The 22,798-nt window shown below is 34.6% G+C and overlaps 1 long non-coding RNA gene across 1 annotated transcript in view; it reads left to right on the top strand.

Moving 5' to 3' along the window:
• LOC145292108 (uncharacterized) overlaps positions 1-22,798 on the top strand; it is a 163,646-nt gene that overhangs the window by 55,864 nt on the left and 84,984 nt on the right. The window lies entirely within an intron of this gene.

The following is a 22,798-nucleotide window of genomic DNA, read 5'->3' as shown; positions in this document are numbered from 1 at the left end:
TGAGCATCTTGGAGATGCTTGAGTGCCATATATGTCAATGCAATTAGATTGGGTTGATTTTTGTCTGAAGAGTTGAGTGTACCGGTTTGACAGTTTGTCAGGCTGCTGTATTCTGACTGACAGTACAGGAGCCTTAACTCTTTAGTAGTTCTTTGAGCAACTGCTCTCTCATTAGTTGTATTATATTGGGATGATTGTAGTGCCATGTCGTGCATGGAAAGGGACTGCAATCATCTCAGGTGGGTTTTCTCGAGGCCACAATCCTGTAGATTAAAAGTCGGCGGATGGTCTATTTGCGTTTCATGTTTGGTATTCTACACAACCACTTTGTCCAGCACCTCTTACCCTAAAACTGAAACTTTAAATAAAATAAAATGACAGTTCAATCAAAAATTACAATTAAACCCGGTATAAACTTAAACAAAACCAATTCGCTTCTTCCTTTGAGGCTTGCATTCATGAATATCCGCCGGCTTAGAACAGATTTAGATGATGTTGAATCATTTCTCCTGACAAACTCCTCGGACATCTTGTTGCTAAGTAAAACAAAGCTACACTCCTCTAATTGCTTTAATATGCCAGGTTATCTCCCACTTTGCACGGACTTGGAGTCTATAATCAAAACACCCTCCCTTTGACTAGATGTGCTTTAGACTTAACCTGCAACATAATGTTAGCTACTTATATTTTCTCTATAGGTCTCTCTCAACCCAGAACTGTACTGTTTTTTTTTTTTAAATTAAATTAAAAACATCAAAAAGAAAAAATATTTTTCTTAACCATTCTTAACTACACTATTTGGTTCGGAAATGGATAAAAAGTAAATATTGAAGGTGTGAGCAATGGTCGGTAGTGACGTAAACGTAAGGATTCGTTTAAGACAAAGTCCCTTAGGAAGAAAACCGTTTCACTCAATTTCAGTAGATTTGCCGTCTGTTACCAGCAATTCAGTTTCTTAACTTTACCCTGTGTGTCAACAAGGTAAGAATACGTCTTTTTACCAAATTATATTCAGTTAAAGATATTAAATGCAAAACTTACCATTTTCTTCCAACATTTTCACAGTCGGTGTTTATCCAGTTTTACCTCAATGAAAAAACTGCTCATTAAAACGAAATAAATAAAATGACACAAAAATTTCGGTTCTTGCATAATGTATTTGAATTTTTAAAAAATGGATTTTAACTAAAAAAAATAAAGGAAAAGTAAAAAAGAAAGACAATTATGTACTTACGTATCCTATCAAGATTAGTAAAAAGTTAAATATAAATTACGAAAAATGATCAATTAAAAAAACAACTACAAGTAAAAATAAAATATTTCAAATTGTATAGTTTTCTCGGTTTATGTTGAAGAGTTCTTAAAATTCCTGAATTTAAAATAAAGAATGGCAGACGGCTGTTCATGATGTTGTCAAACTTTGTGTGTTGTTGGGGTGGGAATTATTTGATGCGAAAAGGAATCTGTCCCTATATTTTGTTTATATGTGAGTTTTGAAGAATTCAGAATCAATAAATAGAAATAAAATGTTTTTTTGTAAAAAAAATTAAAAACATAAAAAAAAATATATTTTTCTTAACCATTCTTAACTACATTATTTGGTCTGGAAGTGGATAAAAAGTAAATTCGCCAATTTTGCCAAACTTATCAAAAACCTCAATACTAGTGCTGGGACGATTAATCATAATTGGAACATTTAGGGTATCAGAATCAGTATTGGAATTGGAAAAAATTGGTACCTATTTTCCGATGCCAAAAACAATTCTGTCTTTTTTATTTGATTTTGCTAAAAGCAAAATCTTCCACAGCTGGAAGTAATGATAAAATGATGAATATTTATTGATTTTTAGCTAATAATAAAAGTGTGTACGATGATTGGAGAAAAATAATTAGTCTATAGTTAAATATTTAGAGATTTATAAAGAATCTGATTCAGTAATTGTATCAGAATCGGGAAAAATATTGGAATCGTCCCATCACTACTCAACACCAACAAGACTCTGGTTCTAACAATATTCCGAAGTAGCTCCTCTCCTTACTAATTGTTGTTTAAAGGAGAAACGCTTTCTGTCATCTTGTCAGACTTTGTTGCTCTGCCCAATATTAAAAAATACTGGAAGTCGGTTCTCTATATCCCAGTGCGGACTGATCAGTCTCATCTATATCATAGGTCCTGGATATGACCTTAAACTATATCCGATGGTGAGGCCCCAGCTTGCGGGCTTTGGGGATTGTGGAGCGACTCTTTCTCCCAGGTCCACTCTGACCCAGAGTGGTAGTACCTGTTAGGGTCCCAACTATGGGCTAAATAGAAACCGACTTGAAAAAATATATATTCCATTAAAAATATTTTCTTCCAAATCACTGGATTCGGCATTAAATAAACTGAAAAAGGTTGATATGCTGTAAAACAAAAACAACCAACCAAATCCATATCATATGTATGAAGCTTGAATTTGTTATAAATCAAGTAGTTGTCGATCACCTCAATGAAAGCAATCGTCTTTGTGACAAGCAATACAGATTTCGTCTTGCAAGATTTACAGCTAACTGATATTGCACAGGAACAGTGAAGGCTTTGTTTCTAGGACAATAGCTTTTGATTTATGAAACGCCTTCAACAGGGTCTTGTACAAAGGTTTGCTCCACAAACTTATTAGCTATGGAATATCAGAAAATGTCCTCTAAACTATCAAATCTTTTTTCTCTGATAAGGCTATAACAGTAATTTTTGATGGACATAAGTCCAAAGTACATAACATCAATAAGGATGTGCCCAAGGATCTATTGTGGGCCCAAACCTATGACTAAATAGTTAAGAGTTAACTATTCTACATTTTCCAAGTAAGGGTTAAATTTGACGCACTGCTGTCAAAACTCACTACTCCAAATCCAACACTTTACTGTTAAAACTCACTACTCCAAATCTGACACTTTGTTGTCAAAATTCACTATTCCAAAATTAGCAACTCAAAATCTCGTAACTCTGCCATCACAACTTGATACTCCAACATCCAAACCCAAGTTGCCCCAGTCTCTTAAAAATCAGTATTTTTATTCATAACCGGAAGCATTTCATGCCTATATCAGATAAGATCGCAAACATATAAAAAGATGTAGTAGCCATTTTTTTTTCTTTTTTCTTTTTACCTGCCAACGAACATTACAGACTGCATAAAAACAGGTTTGTACCAATTTTCTTTTAAAGCATTTAATCCAAAAGCCTTTTACTGATCTTCATAAGTGATTGATTGAGATTGTTGGACTGACTTCCTCATCTTAGTTGTTATAGTCACAACGTTTCTGCCGTTTTGCCCTCCGGCCTTCATCAGGTGTTTTGTATCGAACTGGGGAACCATTTGTTAGGAGTCTCGAACCCAACCCTTTATTATTATTACGGGGGTACCGTGTTCAGACTCCAGCTAGATTTTGGGACATAGTTGCTGATTCTCTGTTTTGAATGTTACTTTTCACTGCCTTCGTTCAGGATTGAACATAGCACCTTTGCGTAACTTTAAACTTTGATACAACATCTAGGACCACTCGGCCATATGTCACTAGGACAATTCTTAGTTGGTTTTTGTTAATGTTAAACCTATGTTGTTATTCAAGGTTTTCTCTCTCTATCAGAGGTGTCCAAATTGCATCTTGGTTTGCTCAGTAGGTTGTTATGTCCGAGCATGTGAGCTGTTTTTTTAAGTTTTCTCACTTTCCAGTGGGTCTCTCTGTTTATTATTTTTACTTCATCCCATAGGGGGGCGATGGTCCCCCCTCTCCATCCAGACATGTTTGGCTATACCCGATTTTTCCGTCTCCCCTTTAGTTACCGCTTTTCGGTGTTCTTCCACCCTTACTTTAAGGGGGCGGCATATTTCACCCTTGTAAACCTTTCTGCAACTGCATGGGATGGAGTATATGCAGTTCTTGGTCATGTTCTCCTCCATGCGGGGGCTTCACTCATGTTTCAATTCCATACATCATCACATGTTTGATAGACTATTGCTTTGTTTGACAGTGATGACACTGCTGCAACAACATATATCAGCAAAGACCCTTATTTTGAAGTGTGAAGTTTATAACTTCTTCTTCTTCATGCATGTTAACAGATTCAACTTCCTTCGTTTTCATCACATTTTAAAACTTTAACTCTTCAGAACGTCATTTGTGGTCAGATTAAGCCAGGTCAACCAAATTAACACATCTGAAAAAAAAGTGTTGCTAAAATTAGACTAATCAATTTCGTTTTCACTTTGATAATTTGGATTTTTTTATTTATAATTCTTTATCTTCAGACAGATTAAAATAGACGAAAGAAAAAAAAACTGATATTAAAAAGTTTGAAGTAAATGTGTGTGTGTGTGCGTGCGTGTGTGTGTGTGTGTAAGAAAAGGAAAAAAGAAACAAAACAACACACTGAAGATGGAGTATACCTCTGAAATATATTTGTGATAAATTTCAAACAAGTAAAATATTTGTTTATTTTCTTAATATTACGTTGTATTTGGCTTTCAAGTGCACTTGATGTTTATTTAATTCAAATTAAAACGTTTCTATATGAACTCTCATCCTTGATTTTATATATATATATATATATATATATATATAAAGAATGTTTATTCTTATCTCTATTAATCTTGTTTTAAAAAAGGAAATAAAATTTCATATCTTTTCTTTCTTCTTTCATTGTCTGTTCATATGTGTGTATACGTGTGCAATTTCATGTGTGTGTGTGTGTGTGTGTGTGTGTGTGTGTGTGTGTGTGTGTGTGTGTGTGCTATTTCAGGTATGTGTATGTGTGTTCACTAATGCAAACAGATTAAAACATGAAAGAACAAAAAAAGAAAAGCTGATATAAAAAAAAGTTTGAAGAACTTTTCTTATCTATTAATCTTGTTTTAAAAAAGGAAATACAATTTCATATCTTTTCTTCCTTCTTTCATTGACAATTCACATGTGTATGCGCGTGAATCTGTATGTCCACGTGGGTGTGGGTGGGCGTCTTCATGTCCACTGTATGGGAATATGTCCGTGTATATGCATGTCCACCTACGATTAGAATTATTTTCCACTTCAAAAAAAAAAAAAAAACAAGCCAAAAACTATATGGTCCTCCGACTGATATTGCCTATTTTCCCCATTTAAACCCCTGACCTGATGTAAAAAACATCAGGGTAAAATCGCCAAATGACACCGTTTCATGGCAAACGATGCATTAATTTTAATTCTGTACCATTCAAAACCCCTATTTAGACACAAGTATGAATTTTTGGAGAAAAATAAAAATGAGCCCAAAAAGCGGTGTTTTTTCTACCCCTAAAACATCCCGGATTCAAGCCCCACAATTTTCCCAGGGTAAAATGTTTCCAAATGAATAATTATATGGTCTTGCTTTTGGTTGGTTGGTTGGTTGTTTTATGGCATATCAGCTTATCAATTTATTTCTTTTTTATTTGAACAAAATTTCTATAAATTTGATGCAGTCCCGTTAGATTAATTGTTTAAAATTTTTTTGAGATGAGGATTGGTATTAATTTTGTTTGGACTATCGCTCTCATCTTGGTAGTTGTTCTCACAATAGAATTATTTTCCGAGCCTTATATTTTGCTGAAAATTACCCAAAAGCAAGGGTCTTGGATATGACCTTAAACTATATTCGATGGTGAGGCCCAAGTGATTTTGAAAAAAATTTTAATAGAATATGTTTTTATTTCCAAGTCAGTTTCTATTTAACCAATAGCTGGGACCCTAACAGCTATTACCACTCCGGGTCAGAGTGGACCTGGGAGCAATGGCAATTGAAGGGTGGCTCCACACTCCCCAAAGCCCGCAAGCTGGGGCTTCACCATCGAATATAGTTTAAGGTCATATCCAAGACCCTTGTTTTTGGGTAATTTTCAGTAAAATCTAAGGCTCGGAAAAGAATTCTATTGTGAGAACAACTACCAAGATGAGAGCGATAGTCTAAATAATCCAAATTAATACCAATCCTCATCTCAAAAAAATTTTAAACAATTTATCTAACCGGACTGCATCAAATTTATAGAAATTTTGTTCAAATAAAAAAAGAAATACATTTGAAAACTTTAGAAAACAGTAATGCTGATACTTTTTTTTTATTAAATGAAAAAAAAAAAATAATTTGGATTTCCGAATTAATTCCTATTTCAGTCACATAAATTCTTTAGAGTGAAATGACTTTGGCATTTCTTCCAAAAAAAATTATCTCTACTTAAACCATGTTTGTAATAATAATAAAAATGATAACTTCATGAAAGACAAATTATTAATGCAGTTAAGTTATGCATTTTGTTATATTTCTTTTCTAGATGCAAGTGCTAATATTATATTTATTTCAGTTTTTAATCTTTATTTTTAGTTCATTGTTTTATTGTGTAAATGGTTTTCTCGTGGAAAGATGTACCGAATCTATCTGGCAAGTTCCTTTGGAATATATATTTTGTTTTATTTATTTATTTATTTTATTTATTTATTTTTTATTTTTTGTTTTATTTATTTATTTATTTTTTTATCATAGATTTTTTTTTTTGTCTAGAAATGTTTATATTTTCCAAGTTGATAGCATGACAGATTTTGCAATTGTTTTCATTTTCAGTTGGTGAGAGGGGAATCTTTCATCTAACTCCCTCTTAAACACACCAAATGGACTTTTATTGAGTACAATACTTAATTTTTTTTTTATGGAGAGTAGATAATGCATTGTGGATGCATTATCGGCAGCTCCTGTTACTCTCGCTTCTCTTTATTTGTCCTTCAGTCCTCATTTTAATGAGTGATTTTTCTGACAAAGGGAGAAGAAAAACCTGTATTCTAGGTTGGCAGGATTTTGCATGAACAGCCGTCAAGGATGTCGGAAATTTTCTGTTTCTATGTCTATCCTTGTAGCCATGTCACTAGTAAGGATGCTCGAGGTAAACGTTTTATCTCGGCTGACGTTATCCGCCTGATAGTCAGGGACCCGAACCTTGGATTAACCAGAACCTCCCCTCATCATCGCTCTTGTTTGAGTGAGTTAACCATTCCACATTGTGAACATTGAAGTCTCCACAGACATGAATATTAGCTGAAGGATAAGCAGATTGGGCGTGGTCAATTTTCTCATATGCTTTTAAAGATAGTAACTCTGCTGTTGTGGGGGCAATAGAGAGCAAATATAAATGCAGTAGTTTGAGCTAGTGCCACCCGGAAGCACATATAGGGTAAGTTAGGATCTTCTTTGGAGATATCCCTACCACATGGAAAGCCATCTTTTATATAGGCACATATTCCATGCCCATGGCGATCTTGGGGGTCAGATTTGGAAGTTAAATTAGAGTATCCTTTAATCACGAACTCATCTAGGAAAATGGTCTGTCCAATGCCAGTTTCACTTAGAAATAATGTCTGGTTTAGTCTCCTGTAATTGGGTTTCAACTTCTGGAAGGTTAGAACGTAGACCCCTGATGTTAGAGAAGGAAACATGGTAATGGAGGTCTATGTTAGAAGTTAGTGGGGATCTACGTTAGATGTTGGAGATCCGCGTTTAATCATGTGTTTTTTATTGAGACTTTTCATGATGGTGTTTTGGGATTTGTGGACTAGGTCGACAGACATGCCTGAAGCAGGGCAGAGAGGGAAAGTAAGAGAGAAATAGAAATGAAGAAATATTTTTTTTTGTAGCACATGAAAAGATAAAGCCGTAACAATTACCCACTAATATGGCATCGAGAGACCTCACCAGAAGCTACTGCATGGTCCAGAATCCATTCACCAAATGGCAATACAGCAGCCCCAGTACTTTGCACCTGCTGATAGGACAGCCTCCTTAGTGGTTAATCCAGGGTTCGGGTCTCTGACTATCAGGTGGGTAACGTCAGCCCAGATGAAACGTTTACCTCCAGCACCTTTACTAGTGACATGACCGCAAGGATAGACATAGAAACAGAAATTTTCCGACATCTCGGGCTACTCTTTACAAAGTGCTACCGACCTGGAAAGCAGCTTTTTCTTCACCCTTTGACAGAAAAATCATTCATTGGAAATGAGGACTGAAGGACAAAAAATGAGAAGCAAGAGTTACTGGAGTTGCTGATAGCACATTCACATGCATTATCTACTCTCCATTGAGAAAAAATAAATAAATAAAATAAAATAAAAAAAAAGGTGAGAAGGACTTATTAATACCTACTTAGTAAGAGTCCGTTGCCCCATTCCCGGCGTAGGATAGTACTTGAAGATAGTCTCCTCTCCCATGTTAATGCATGGATACTTTCTGCCTTTATCTAAGTCGAGCTAGGATGTTAAACCGTTCCAGCTCCACCCCATAATAAATATGCTATAATGGGCCTTTTATCAAATTGAAAAAGTCTGGTTATTTTTAACTCGTTTAAAAAGCTGGTTAAGAAGTAATACCTTTAGAGTTATGTATTAACTTTAGCTAGAAGTAATGCATACTTTAGAAGAAAAAAAATAAAAAAAGCCGCGTGTTTTTGAGTTCAGATAATATGCAAATATAATTTGGGAAATGTTCAATTTCATGGGAGACTTTTTTTTTTTTCTCGTTTTAAATATAAGAAAAAGTATTGGTTAATAATATTTTTTACAAAAAGGATTTAGGAGAAAGATAAGAAAACAAGACAAATATTCAGGATTAAAGTCAAACCTGTGATAAGGAACAAGAGAAAAAATTTAAAAAATAAGAAAGTAAACATGTGTTTTTAGATTAGTAGGCTGCAAAAGTTACAAACAGAAAAGTTTCTTAGCTTTTGGGACCTGAGGTAATCTCGTCTGCATCAGACAAAGCCAAACTCTTTGCCAAGAACTTTGCAGCTAATTCTAACCTTTGCGACCAAGGCTGCCAACCCCCAATATTTCCTCCTGTATCTGAAAACATGCTATGTGATGTATAAATATCTGTACGTGATGTTGCCAAGCTAATCAAAAACCTTGATTCCAGTAAAGCAACCGGCCCTGACGGTATTCCAATTATAGTACTCAAAAGACTTCAACCAGAACTTGCGCCCATCCTTACAAAACTGTTTAAACGTTGTCTTAAGGAGAAGTGCTTCCCGTCACCCTGGAAAATCTCATCAGTATGCCCCGTATTTAAGAATTTGGGTGATCACTCATCTCCCTCAGAGTACAGGCCAATAAGTCTTCTGTGTGTCATGAGTAAGTTGCTGGAATCTGTGTTAAATAGAGAAGTAATCAACCATTTTAGCAAAAATAACCTTAGTGACACACAATATGGTTTCCGTTCTGCTAGATCTACAGCAGATGTGCTTGCAGTTATATCTCATAGGATTAGCGAATCTCTCGATGGAGGCTACCTTTCTAGGGCAATTGTTCTTGATATATCAAAGGCCTTTGATAGAATATAGCATAAAGGTTTACTTCACAAGATCTCCAGCTACGGTATAGCTGGAAATGTCTTCTCAATTATTAAATCATTTCTCTCTGATAGGTTCATAAGAGTAGTGGTTGATGGGCAGAAATCAGAGGCCCACAGTATTAATGCTGGAGTCCCTCAGGGGTCCATCCTGGGCCCAACTCTCTTCCTGATCTACATTAATGATCTTCCAAATCACATCCTTACATCATTCGTAGACATTTATGCTGATGACACTACTATCTATGGTAGCACATCTAAGACCGTAAACGACCAAGTTCTCTCTGATTCTCTCTCCTCTGATCTTGAACAAGTAGTACAATGGGGAAAGAGGTGGCTTGTTCCTTTTAATGCATCTAAAACCAAGCTTTTATTTTTACATCATCAACGCTCTGATCCCCATCTGGCATCAATTGAAATGAATGGCTCTCGTCTTGGGGAGGCCTCATGTTTTGACAAGCTTCTGGGCTTGACCTTTACTCCTGATCTTAAATGGAACACATACATTAAATCCGTTGCCAAAGCCGCTGTAAAATGGTGGGATCCTTCTATTGATCCAGTAGATATCTCACTGCTGATGCAACTCTGTATCTATATAAGAGCCAGGTACGTCCAAGAATGGAGTACTGTTGCCACATCTGAGCAGGAGCTGCTAGAAAAGTCTTATCCTGCCTTGATAGAGTTCAAGATAGACTTTGTAGCCTTTTCTCTTCCCTGCAATCTCTATCTCACAGAAGAGATGTTGCGAGTTTGTCTCTGCTTTATCGGTATTTTCGTGGCAGGTGCTCGGCTGAGCTCCATTCTATGGTCCTTCCCTCGCCAAACTTTCACAAGAAACACCTGTCTAGCAGAAAACACTATCACTAGTTTCCCCCACTTTTTATCTGTGCCTAAACCTAAACATAGATTCCATGAGCAAAGCTTCTTTCTTAGAACTGCACGCCTGTGGAATTGTCTTCCGTTTTCCTGCTTTCCAGCTGTCTATAATATGGTTGTCTTCAAGTCTAACGTAAACAAGTTTTTGATGAGCCGTTTCATATAAGTTGACAAATTTACCGAATCTCCATTACTAACGGTTACTATATTGTCCAATTTCTACTGTACACTCTTTAACCTTTATCCTCAAGTGCCCTCTTGGCTTTGATAAGTGGTGATCCCTATGTAAAAAAAAAAAAAAAATAAATAAATAAAAGCGGGGTTGGCACTTATGTATGACACGGACCGAGATACACAGTTGCCAAACTATGATTGTTTTTCAAGGCCAAATATTTAAGAAAACAATTTGATAAAAATGATATAAAACTTGAATTTTACTTATAAGTACTATTTAATAAATAGCGTGGGTCGTTAAATGCAAAGGCACCAAATAACATTTATTTTATCAAAATAAAATTCTAAAAACATTTATCGTATCAAAATATAAGGCACTTATGCATTATACGGGCGGGGCTCTTTTGTTTTGTTGGGTTTCATTGAACGACTGATAGGGAACGCAACTTTTCAACCTAATTCAACAGTGACAATAATTAAAATTATATTTTGTTATAGTTTTACTGTAATTCAAACAATTTTTTTATTAAAATTCTTTCCTTTTTACAGCGACTTCTTTCCGTTAAATTATTTGAAAAAAAAATCCAATGATCCTTCAATTCAAAAAAAAGGTAGGTTTTTTATCTGGGGAAAGGAACAAAAATAAAAATTGTCTCAGTCTAGAAGTATTTCTTCTCCATTGACTGGAGACAGAAAAGAGGATGTGTGCTATCAGAACAGATACTTCACTTTGCTTTTAGTCAAAAATCCAAGTAATGTTGCTTGAATGCAAAAAATGTATTTTTTCAATAAATGTTTTTACAATTTATATTTTCATACATTTTTATACAATAACTTTTGGTTTTCAAGTATTTTGATGTTATTTATTTTTTAAATTTATTTTGCGTGTTATTTGGACGAGAAGAAATTATGTTTTATTAAATTTAGATCAATGATTTTTTTTGGTAAATGTAAAGTTTAAACGTGATGTTTTTTTTTTAATATTGTTATTTAGAAAGCTAATATTTAACATGGGAGGGGAGTGTTTTGTAACTGTCTCAAGAAGAAATTTGAGTTATCGCCCCTAACAATGAACCTCTCCGTATAATACATAAGTGCCAAAAAAACAATTTTCGTTCAAATTCAATGTAGAAATAATATCCTTCTAGACTGAGGCAATTTTTTTTTTGTTCCAGAGTGCCCGACTTTGTAAAGCTAAATATTCCACATTTTTGGATCGCCGCGTGTGGATTCGACTTTTTCGTATAAAAGCGAAACTAATTCGAAGCTGGCGCCGGTCGCGATCGCCGGGAACGTCCAAAAGCAATCAGCTTTGATCAATGTGGAGTTTCTCCTAATATCAGACAATTGCTATTCAATTTGGACAATCCCCTTTTTATGGGGAGCTGGTCTCCCCCCCCCCACAACATCTTGGGGAAACAAAAAAAAACAAAAACTACCCTTCAGGAAATAAAAAAACTGCCCCGCAGTGAAAGTTGACCTCATTAAGCCATTAAGTACGGGCACCTGCTAATTCTTAAGACTTAAATTAATTCAAACATGTTTCCGTTACTATTTCTTGGTGGCCGATCGGTTAACGTCACACGTTTTTTTCACACTTTATTTTCCAACTTCGCCTCAAGGCTTCAGGTTCGATCCTTCCTACTTATTAAACTTTTTTTTTTAACCCCCCCCCCCCGACACAAACACCCGAGCAACAATTTATTATTCTTTTTTTTTTTGATTTACCCAAAACCACACACACCTCTAAACACCCGGGCAACGCCGGGTACCCCTGCTAGTCTATAATATAAATCTTACTTGTCTCTTTAAATGAATGTATGTGTGTATGTTTGTATGTCTGCCTAAAACTTTCAAGTGAGGCGACGGATTTTCACGAGATCAGTATCGTTTTAAAGCTCGACCTTTTGAACGACAAATATCGAAAAATTGGCTAAAAATATTTCTTTCACCCTCAACTGAGCACTTTTCTACAGGGAGTGGTCGTTTTTTTGCCGATATTTTCGAAAGTCATCGCGTCTTTTCGATTGACTAGCCTTAATTTAAACCTTCATCACTTCTGATTTGGTGATGAACGCAACAGTAAAGACGTCACTTTTTTTTCACATTCTTTTCCTCCTTTGCGGTACTCGTTCGAGCCTGCCTGCCTACTACCACTTTTTTTTTTTGCTCAACACACACCTCCAAACACCCGAGCAACGCCGGGCATCCAGATTAGTTTTTTTTATATAATTACTATTATGGTAAGTGTTCTTCAGAATTTCCTTTGTTCCAGCTTATGTGATTCAGTGGTCTAATCTCGATCGATTTGCTGTTTTGATACCTCATTACAATACAACTTTCTATTCCAGTGACTTCTTTCCAAGAACTGCAAGCATGTGGAACTCTCTTCCTGCTGACTGTTTTCCTCCTTTTTTGCCTTAGTTTTTTTCAAGACTGAGGTTAATAGGCATCTCCTGTCTTTGCAATAATCATCTTTCATTCTTGTTAGCTCCTTACATAAAGTGGCTTCATGCCTTCTTTGGAGCTATTTCCATAAAACAAATCATACTGAACTAAAATAATACCTGCTCAGAAGAGATGCAGTTATAAATTGTGCAACTTTTGCTCCATACAGAGGCACCTTTACATTGAGTACCATTGTTTCTTAAGACTGAAAGATTTTTCATGTTCTAATGCAGTTGCCCAATTAGATTAAAATATTGCATTAATTAAAATAGGACGTAAAGTGTTTTTTTCTTTTGTCTTTTTTTTTAATCAATGTCATTCTGACATATGTACTTTCACAAACAAATGATAAATTATGACGTTGACATATAACTTGAACGGCACATTGTTCTAATTTGTAAATCTACGTCGATATCAACACGTCAAAAATGACCTCAAATGACCCCAACCCAAACATTCTAAAAATAATCTTATCTCCATATATAATATTTTGACTGCAGAAATTCTTCTCTGTACCAAAGTACCGTAGGTTTGCAACAACAGATGCCACATACAAATTCAATGCATTTACTCTGACAGCCACTATCTTGTGTAGCTTACGGCCACTATTTCTACCACATTCACTCGTGATAATAAAATGCTACATTACATCCGATGAGCAACACCATTACAACCGCCACATCTGCAGAGGAAGGAGTTCATATTTTCCTCCCTGATTAGGCCCTGTCGGTGGGGCATTAGAATACGCTGACTGCCCCCCTGCAGAGGGTAAAAGTCCCTCAATGGGGGTCCTGAATATGACCTTAATCTATATCCAGTGGTGAGGCCCCAGCTTGTGGGCTTTGGGGAGTGTGGAGCCACCCTTTAATTACCATTGCTCCCAGGTCCACTCTGACCCAGAGTGGTAGTACCTGTTAGGGTCCCAACTATGGGTTAAATAGAAACCGACGTGAAAACAACCAATATATTCTATTAAAAAAATTTTTCTTCAAAATCTTTGGATTCGGCATTAAATAACCCGAAAAGGGTTGATATGCCATAAAACAAAAACAACCAAACAACCTTCCTGATTAATAAGTCCTAACACTGCTACTACTTGAGATCGAGACTAATTCTACATTTTCCTATGCTAATGTGATTACACCACCTTTAACTCGTTATCGACTACATAGACATAACATAATCTTACAAATTTCTGCTCTAAAAATAATAAATTCTCCCCTGGCAAAGACCACCCACTCCGATTGGCTGCTAGCGGCCTATTATTCCCTTATTCCAGAATGGAGATATTCCACATAAACGAACGCTTACCCTACATTAAAACATGGCATCACTTTGCGACATCTTATTTCCCCAAACGATCCTTCTGATTCAAAAATCATATCTGCCGTTGTTAAATACATTGGAAAAAAATATTACATGTACATATTCCTATATTGCCACTTCACTGAATAACTATACATATATTCATATATACACGTTGAATATATTTGTTTTTTTATTACTACTGTTTTCCTTTTTCCCCCCTGGTAGTTTATTTGCGCCCTCATCGTTTGTTTACACTCTCATACAAATCTAATTTAGCTACAGTTGACTTTCTATTCCGAAACATTACTATAGTTTTAACAATTCTACTGTTATCATGATACAATAACAAATAACACCCTACTTGTACTGCTATCTATTATTACATTATTAGATAAAATAATGTATTACATTATTATGTTCATGTTGAAACTAAATTAATTTTTTTTTTAACTTTCCTTTTATTATTCAATAATACAAGAAGTCCCCCCCCCCGATTTAAATAAGCCATTTTTTGCAGTTTTGTGATAGCACAATGAGTTTTAAAAATAAATTATTTTGGATGATTAAAATACTTCTTACTTGATAAGCCAATAAGTCTTTCCATTTTTTGGATTTCGTAATAACACAAGAAGTGTTAAAACTAAAATATTTTCTTTTTAATAACTTATTAAATAACAAATAAATATTTTGCTGCCACATAAACTCCTCAGTAAGATTAACTGTAATTCAAACAATATTTTAGTACTAAAGTAACCAAAGAAAAAAATCATTGAAAAAAAAAATGGCTTAATATTAATATTGATACTGAAAAATTGAAATTAACGTTTTTTGTGGAGAACAGTTGGCTCAAACTTTTCAAAAAGGACAACTTATCGAGCCCTGTTCTTTGGCTTACAAACGACCTCTATCGGTCATTCTTAAAACTAAAATGCACACACTCGTCTCATGTTCCTTGCCTGCAGAAGTGCAGCATATTTATTTGATTAAGAATAAATCAAAACAGGTTCTCTACTCCTTTCTTCGTTGGTTTATTCTTTAAAAGGTTTCCTTTACATTTTTTTCAAAACGAATTATTAGGGCTATGACAACAGCATATTCTTTTCATTGTTTTGGCTCTCGAGTATATATCCGACACAATTAGACACACAACCGAGACCCACATCACTCTATATAAAAGCATATAAGATATCAATGAATACACACTCGAGCTTAGTAGCTTATTCTAAAAAAACAATCTGAGTAGACCAAATGTATTTTCAAATATTTCAACTAATAATAAATTTCAGACAGTTCTTAGATGTAGGTGCTTGACCTCCGCCTTACCCTGATAAGAAGGCTAAGAATCTCTGTTTCTTTTTCTAGCATACATTTTAATTAACAAAAGTTTATCTTCTTATACTGCTTCTTTGTTTTCAAGCTAGTGTCGGTCGCCTCTCATTTTCTTCTTCCACCATAATTTTGTACGACACAATCACGTTGACACACCAGTTCTCGCCGGATCATCGAAGTTAAGCAACGTTGAGCCTGACCAGTACCAGATGGGTGACCATTTGGGAAGGCTAGGCACTGTATGTACCTTCTGGGAAGGTTGGGCGTAGGGCCAGTACCCTCACCCTGTAAAAAGAACTCCTCACTACAAAAACATCTACAAAGTTGCAGATGGGCTATGCCCCTCCAGGGGCTGAAGTCTATGGACTATAATTTTATTGTCTTCCCTTTTTTTTCTTATATTTTGTCATTTTCTTTTTCCTTTTCCTCCTTATTCCTCATAGATTTTCAGGTTTCATTCCTTGAATACCGAAACAAGGTTATTAAAAACTCACTCCTATTTGACAATGTACTAATCAATACGGCTGTTAAAAATAATCGTTTATTTTTATTTTTCGTTTTTTTTTTTTTTTTTTTTTATTTGTCCCCCCCCCCCCCCCCGACAAAAGGAGGGTGAACCTGAACCTGTAAATTCACTCTTGTCCATTCGTCCATTCACATTTTTCTCAATAACTACGCCTTGGAATTTGTTAAATTTTGCACAAACATTAAACATGATATGAGTAAAAAAGTAACAGAACAGATTTTCCGAGAAAACTCTGGTTGTTCCCCTAGGGGTGCCTTTCGAGTTAAAATGCCTAAAATTGACACTTTTGCGCTTATTAAAAAAAAATTAATGCCTTGGATTTTTATAAAACTTTCTGAAAAGTTGTAACTACTGATTTCTATATAATTTTGTTTGTCTATACTTCGCGATAACTCTTGAGTGTGCCCCAGGGGCTCTTTTAGGGCTAATAAAAACACTCTATTTATAGGACTATTTTACTATATTTGTCCAAAATTTTCTGTGCATGTCTATTTAGCAGTTTTGCATGGTGCTGAACTCAAATTTAAATATAAGGTCTTGGGGATTTTGGGGGCTAAATGATGGGAGGGGCAAATGATGGACTTAGTCATTTCTTTTTTTTGCATGGTGCAGAACTCAAATTTATATATGTTAAGGCCTAAAACTACACTATTTGTTCATTTTCACCAGGATTTGACGTCCCCTGGGGACTTTGGGGGCTAAATGGAGGGGGTGGGGGTGCAAATGCTGAACTTAGTCATTTTTTATGCCTCATTCATTGTGCACTCACAGGACACCATGCATACTTCACTTGTTTTAACTATAATATGCCTTTTAAGTAGATATATTTATATAAAGTTATATTTTTTATTTATTTTTTTTTATTTGTATGTATGCTAGAAAAAGAAACAGATCTGTATTCAGGTGAGGCGGGGGTCAATCACCTACACCCAAAAACTCCAAAAACTAATTAACTGGTCATTATGAATTTTAGAACGAACTGCTAGGTGTAAGGGTGGCTAACGTAATGTATATTTAGTTTAATTTATCATCATGCAAATGAAATTTTGACAATAAGTATTGGGCAAATTATTAAATATTACTCAAATTTCAGTTTCTTTGGAGAATTTTAAAGAATTTTAGGACACATAATATGGGCACTGTCTCCCATTTGAAAATTCAAATGTTTCAGATTTGTATTGAATTTGATTTATAATCATTAAACACCATTTAAGTAAGAATTTAATTTTTTCTTAAGATCCTTTTAGCTTAAGTATTATATATTAGATATTTTCTAGAATCAAAATCACGTAATAGATTTTGACAGACATTAGAATAAGGATTCTAGACATATTACTATATGTTTATTTTAATCTTCATAGTGGAACATAAAAGTAGTGCAAAACGGTTCTGTTGATGAAATAATTCTATCCTTCAAGTATGTATATATATATATATATATATATATATATATATATATATGGTGGAATGATAAAATTGTTCCAAAGAAAAGATGACATGATTTCATTTCCGTTTGATAAAAACTGCTTTTCTTTTTTCTTTTTTTTTCTTTTCTTTTTTTTCTTTTTTTTCCTTTTCTTTTTTTTCTTTTCTTTTCTTTTTTTTTCTTTTCTTTTTTTCCTTTTTTTCTTTTTTTCCTTTTTTTCTTTTTTTCCTTTTTTTTCTTTTTTTTTTTTTTGTTGTAGACAATCTACTAGTTGGTCAGTTATGTACAAATCTTAAAAGCGATAGGAGCCTTCTATTATGTTTGAAAGTGACACAATGTTCAACGAACGAGATTGGAGATGTGTCACTGTACAACTCTCCACTGATCCAAGTTATGACAACAGGATCATTGCCAGCACCCTCAAAATGCATTGCTGGATTGCCACGGTCAAGTCGGGGGCATGTTCAAAATAAATATTTCGGTTTAGAGCTTAATTAAACCATAATACTTGACATTTGCATTTTGAACTTAAATTCAAGGCATTGTATAAAATTTCTTTCAAAAAATCAATAGTAGGTTCTTTACAGTGCAATGTAGACTACAATGTAGGTATTTATTTGCTTCCCCACGTAAGCAAAATATGACACAAGGTCGGTTTTTGTATGGGGTGAAGGGGAAGGGGGAGGGTATGAGAGGAGGGAGGGGATGGTATATATAGGGTTGCCCCTACATGGACCAATAACCAATTGCCACAAGGGCAGTGGTCTCAAAGTGCAGCATCTGGGAACAGATACTACACTTTGATCTCAGCCAATAGGCTATTTATTTGCACCCCCACCGAGCAAATTAGGCACAAGATCGATTTTTAATGTGAGGAGTGAAGGGGAAATGGGGACCAACTCCTCGAGGAGTAGGGGAGTTGGATAGTGACAATTGGTATGAAGGGTTGCCCGTACATTGACCAGGTCTTATATGTGGGGCTGCCCCCACATATGGTCTTTGCTTGCAGTATGTATTTATTTGCTTCCCCACTGAGCAAATTAGGCACAAGGCCGTCTTTTACTGTGGAGATAGAGGGAGGGGGGAAGGGGACCAGCTCCCGATGGGTGGGAAATGGTAGCTGGATAGTGGCAATTGGTATGAAGGGTTGCCCTTACATTGACCAAGGTCTGATATGTGGAGTTACCCCCACATATGGTCTTTGCTTGCAGTAGGTATTTATTTGCTCCCCCACCGAGCACAAGGCCAATTTTTAATGTGAGGAGTGAAGGGAGGGGGAAGGGAAAAAGGGGACCAGCTCCCGAGAGGTGGGAAATGGGAGCTGGTTAAAGGTCAGGTATGTGGGGTTGCCCCTACATCTGGTCTTTGCTTGCAGTATCTGTTGGAACAAATACTACACTTTGATCTCAGCCAAAAGGCCGAGGAAGGTACAATATATTGTGAAGTAAGTTATTGTGGTGAGGCATTTCAGCTTCCTCCCGGTGCACTGCAGCGAGCTCATTACTAAAGCAGGCAATCAATCAATTTGATTGAAAAATGATCGATTTCACCGATTTCGATAACAATAAAAGTATTGGAAGTGTTGAACATTCATTGGTCCTCATTCAATTTCGGGCAACGTCGGGTCTCTCTGCTAGTATATCAATAATAGTAATAAAATGCACAGCAATATTAAAATAATTATGAATAATTAATAATGATGATAAAATCTGATTATGTTTACCAAACAAAATGCAAATACATTTTGTTTGGTAAACATAGTTTTGTTTGTAAATACATTTTGTTTGGTAAACATAGTTTTGTTTGTAAATACATTTTGTTTGGTAAACATAGTTTTGTTTGTAAATACATTTTGTTTGGTGGTATTTAATCAGATTTTATTCATAAGAGTGCATCCAATCCAAGATTTGTTTAAGACAAAGCCAAGTTTGGATTGTGCAAATTACGATGGATGAAAATATGCGATTTTTAGAGCAGACACCAAAGGGTTGAATACATTTCTGATCTTAGTACAATCGTAACACATCAATTTGCATCTATCCATACACAGTAAACAGATTTGTTTTAGATGATCAGACTGCATTGCAATACTGATATCAAGTGTCTTAGACATTTCTCTAACAAATTGGTTTTCTTTAACAATTGTTTTCAAAATGTCCATTGTTAGTAGTGCATTATCGTCCTCTACGTTCATTTTCAAAAATCTCATTATGGAATTTCGGAAACCATCTAAACAACCACAGCAGAATGTGAGGAGAAAGGTCCGTAAGTGTTTGGACACTATAAAGATGGTTCCTCAATATTTCCATAATGGTTTTTGTTCAGGTTCAAGAACGTATCTGTAATTTGATTGGCCGTTCTCTGCACTCTCTCTCTCTCTCTCTCTCTCTCATAGAAGTGAGCTTGATAATCAGTCGTAAATACTATTAAAGCATATGCTCTTCAGAATTGCCTGATCTATTCTCTGCTTCCTTTGTTCCAGCTCGTTTGACTCGTTAGTCTAGTGGTCTTCATCAATTCACTATTTTAATACCTCATTGTAGTACAGCTTCATGTAAATTAAAACCCTCACAAATAACATCCTCAAATGTGTTGAAGACTACAAGTATCTAGGATCACACATCAAGGACTCTGAGAAAAGCTTTAACATTAGAAAGGGCAAAGCATGGACAGCTTATAACAAAATGGATAAGATTTGGAAATCCAATCTTGCTTGCAAATTCAAAATCCAAGTCTTCTGCATACTTATTGAGCCAATCTTACTCTATGGATCTGAAACTTGGACTCTTTCAGCAAAACAACAGCGTCGTTTGGATGGATGTTGCACACGTCTTTTGAGAAGAGTACGCAATCTCTCATGGCGAAATCACCCAACTCTAGAAATGGTATATGAAAACTTACAGAGAGTATCAACCTCAGTTTGCAAGAGACGTGTTCAGTTTGCTGGGCACTGTGCACGTGCAACAGATGAACTTGTTTCATCATTTGTATCATGGAGGCAGCCATCATCTCACAATCGATCACATAAGTTAATTTTTCCAGATAGGATACAACAAGGATGTAGTGAGTTCTATTTTAGTGGAGGCTGCAGGATGGGATAATGATGACAGCTTCCTGTTCCAGTAGCTTCTTTCCCAGAACTGTAGGCTTGTGGAACTCTCTTTCTGCTGACTTTTCCTTTTACCTACAGCCTTGGTCTTTTCACGATTAAAGTCGATAGGCATCTCCTGTCTTTGCAATAATCATATTTCGTTCTTGTTAGTTTCTCGAATCAAAGGGGGATTTCACGTCTTGTTTAAAGAGATTATCATTAAAAATAATCAGTGTTTATTTAAAATTGCACTTATAGCGAAAATTAAAAGTAAAAATATAGAAAAGTCTTGATAATGCGTGTACTCGCTATGGAACGAAGATGACATACTTTAAAAATCACACAATTTGATCAAGTACTGTTTTTTTTTTTTTAATTAAAGAAAATCATAAGAAAGAAAACCAGCCGCCACATTTGATTACAATCGAGAGTAGACAAGGGCGGACAACTCTATGCGGTCATTTCTTTTCTTTTCAATGGCTGCTATACATACTTTATTGCTGAAAATCGTAAAATTTGATTTTCTTAAATAAAAAACAAACTACTTGATCAATTTTCGTGATTTTTTAAATATAAAACCTTCATCGCACGACAAGTAGGCACTCTATAAAGATTTTTCTTTATTTTTGTTTTTCGAAATAAGTACACATATAAATAAGTACACATATAAATAAGTGCACATATAAATAAGTGCACATATAAATAAGTGCACATATAAATAAGTACACATATAAATAAGTACACATATAAATAAGTATACATATAAATAAGTACACATATAAATAAGTACACATATGAATAAGTATACATATAAATAAGTACACATATAAATAAGTGCACATATAAATAAGTGCACATATAAATAAGTGCACATATAAATAAGTACACATATAAATAAGTACACATATAAGTGCACATATAAGTATACATATAAATAAGTACACATATAAATAAGTACACATATAAGTGCACATATAAATAAGTATACATATAAATAAGTACACATATAAATAAGTACACATATAAGTACACATATAAATAAGTACACATATAAATAAGTATACATATAAATAAGTACACATATAAGTGCACATATAAATAAGTATACATATAAATAAGTATACATATAAGTACACATATAAATAAGTATACATATAAATAAGTATACATATAAATAAGTGCACATATAAATAAGTGCACATATAAATAAGTATACATATAAATAAGTATACATATAAATAAGTACACATATAAATAAGTACACATATAAATAAGTACACATATAAATAAGTGCACATGTAAATAAGTACACATATAAATAAGTGAACATGTAAATAAGTGCACACGTAAATAAGTGCACACGTAAATAAATGCACACGTAAATAAATGCACACGTAAATAAGTGCACACGTAAATAAGTGCACACGTAAATAAGTGCACATGTAAATAAGTGCACATGTAAATAAATGCACACGTAAATAAGTGCACACGTAAATAAGTGCACACGTAAATAAGTGCACATGTGAATAAGTGCACACGTAAATAAGTGCACACGTAAATAAGTGCACATGTGAATAAGTGCACATATGAATAAGTGCACATATGAATAAGTGCACATATGAATAAGTGCACATATAAATAAGTGCACATATGAATAAGCACCAAAAAGTTTCCTACTTTGCACACATTGCACTGTCCAAGTTTAATCTTGTTCTGAGATCATTACAGCTAAGCCTATCACATTGCATTACGCGTCAATCATCTTCATATAATTTCTCTCTTTGTAATGCATACCTTCAACCGTGTATCTCCCAATCAGATTAACTAGTGTATTTTTAGAAAAAATTTTTAATTATGATTAATCTTCATATAATAACAATGGGCATAAAATCATAAGAATTTATGATATTTGTTGTCAAATGTTGATAGTTTAGGATAAAATAAGTATTTTTTTGTATTTTTATTTTGTATTCTGTAGACAAAAAGTGGCATAGCAGTTTATTGAAAACAAATTCAAACAGAATTAGATTTTTTAAATTCGTTGAGTTCAACCCCAACAATGAGTTTTATGAAGCAGTGTTGAAATGCACTATTTTCATTTGTGTTGTCTTGTAGGCCGGTAATAATAAATACAAACACAGTGATACCAAAGAAGAGTATGTGCAAAAGTAGGTTACAAAAGTACACGTCGTGATTCTGAAGCCATAATTGCCACAAATCGATACCCAATAACAT

This window comes from Euprymna scolopes, chromosome 13 (genome assembly GCF_053919585.1).
Source record: "Euprymna scolopes isolate OS-2025 chromosome 13, ASM5391958v1, whole genome shotgun sequence".
NCBI lineage: Eukaryota > Metazoa > Mollusca > Cephalopoda > Sepiida > Sepiolidae > Euprymna > Euprymna scolopes.
Note: the sequence above shows the minus strand (reverse complement) of the source record. Positions and strands in the feature narration are given on the sequence as shown.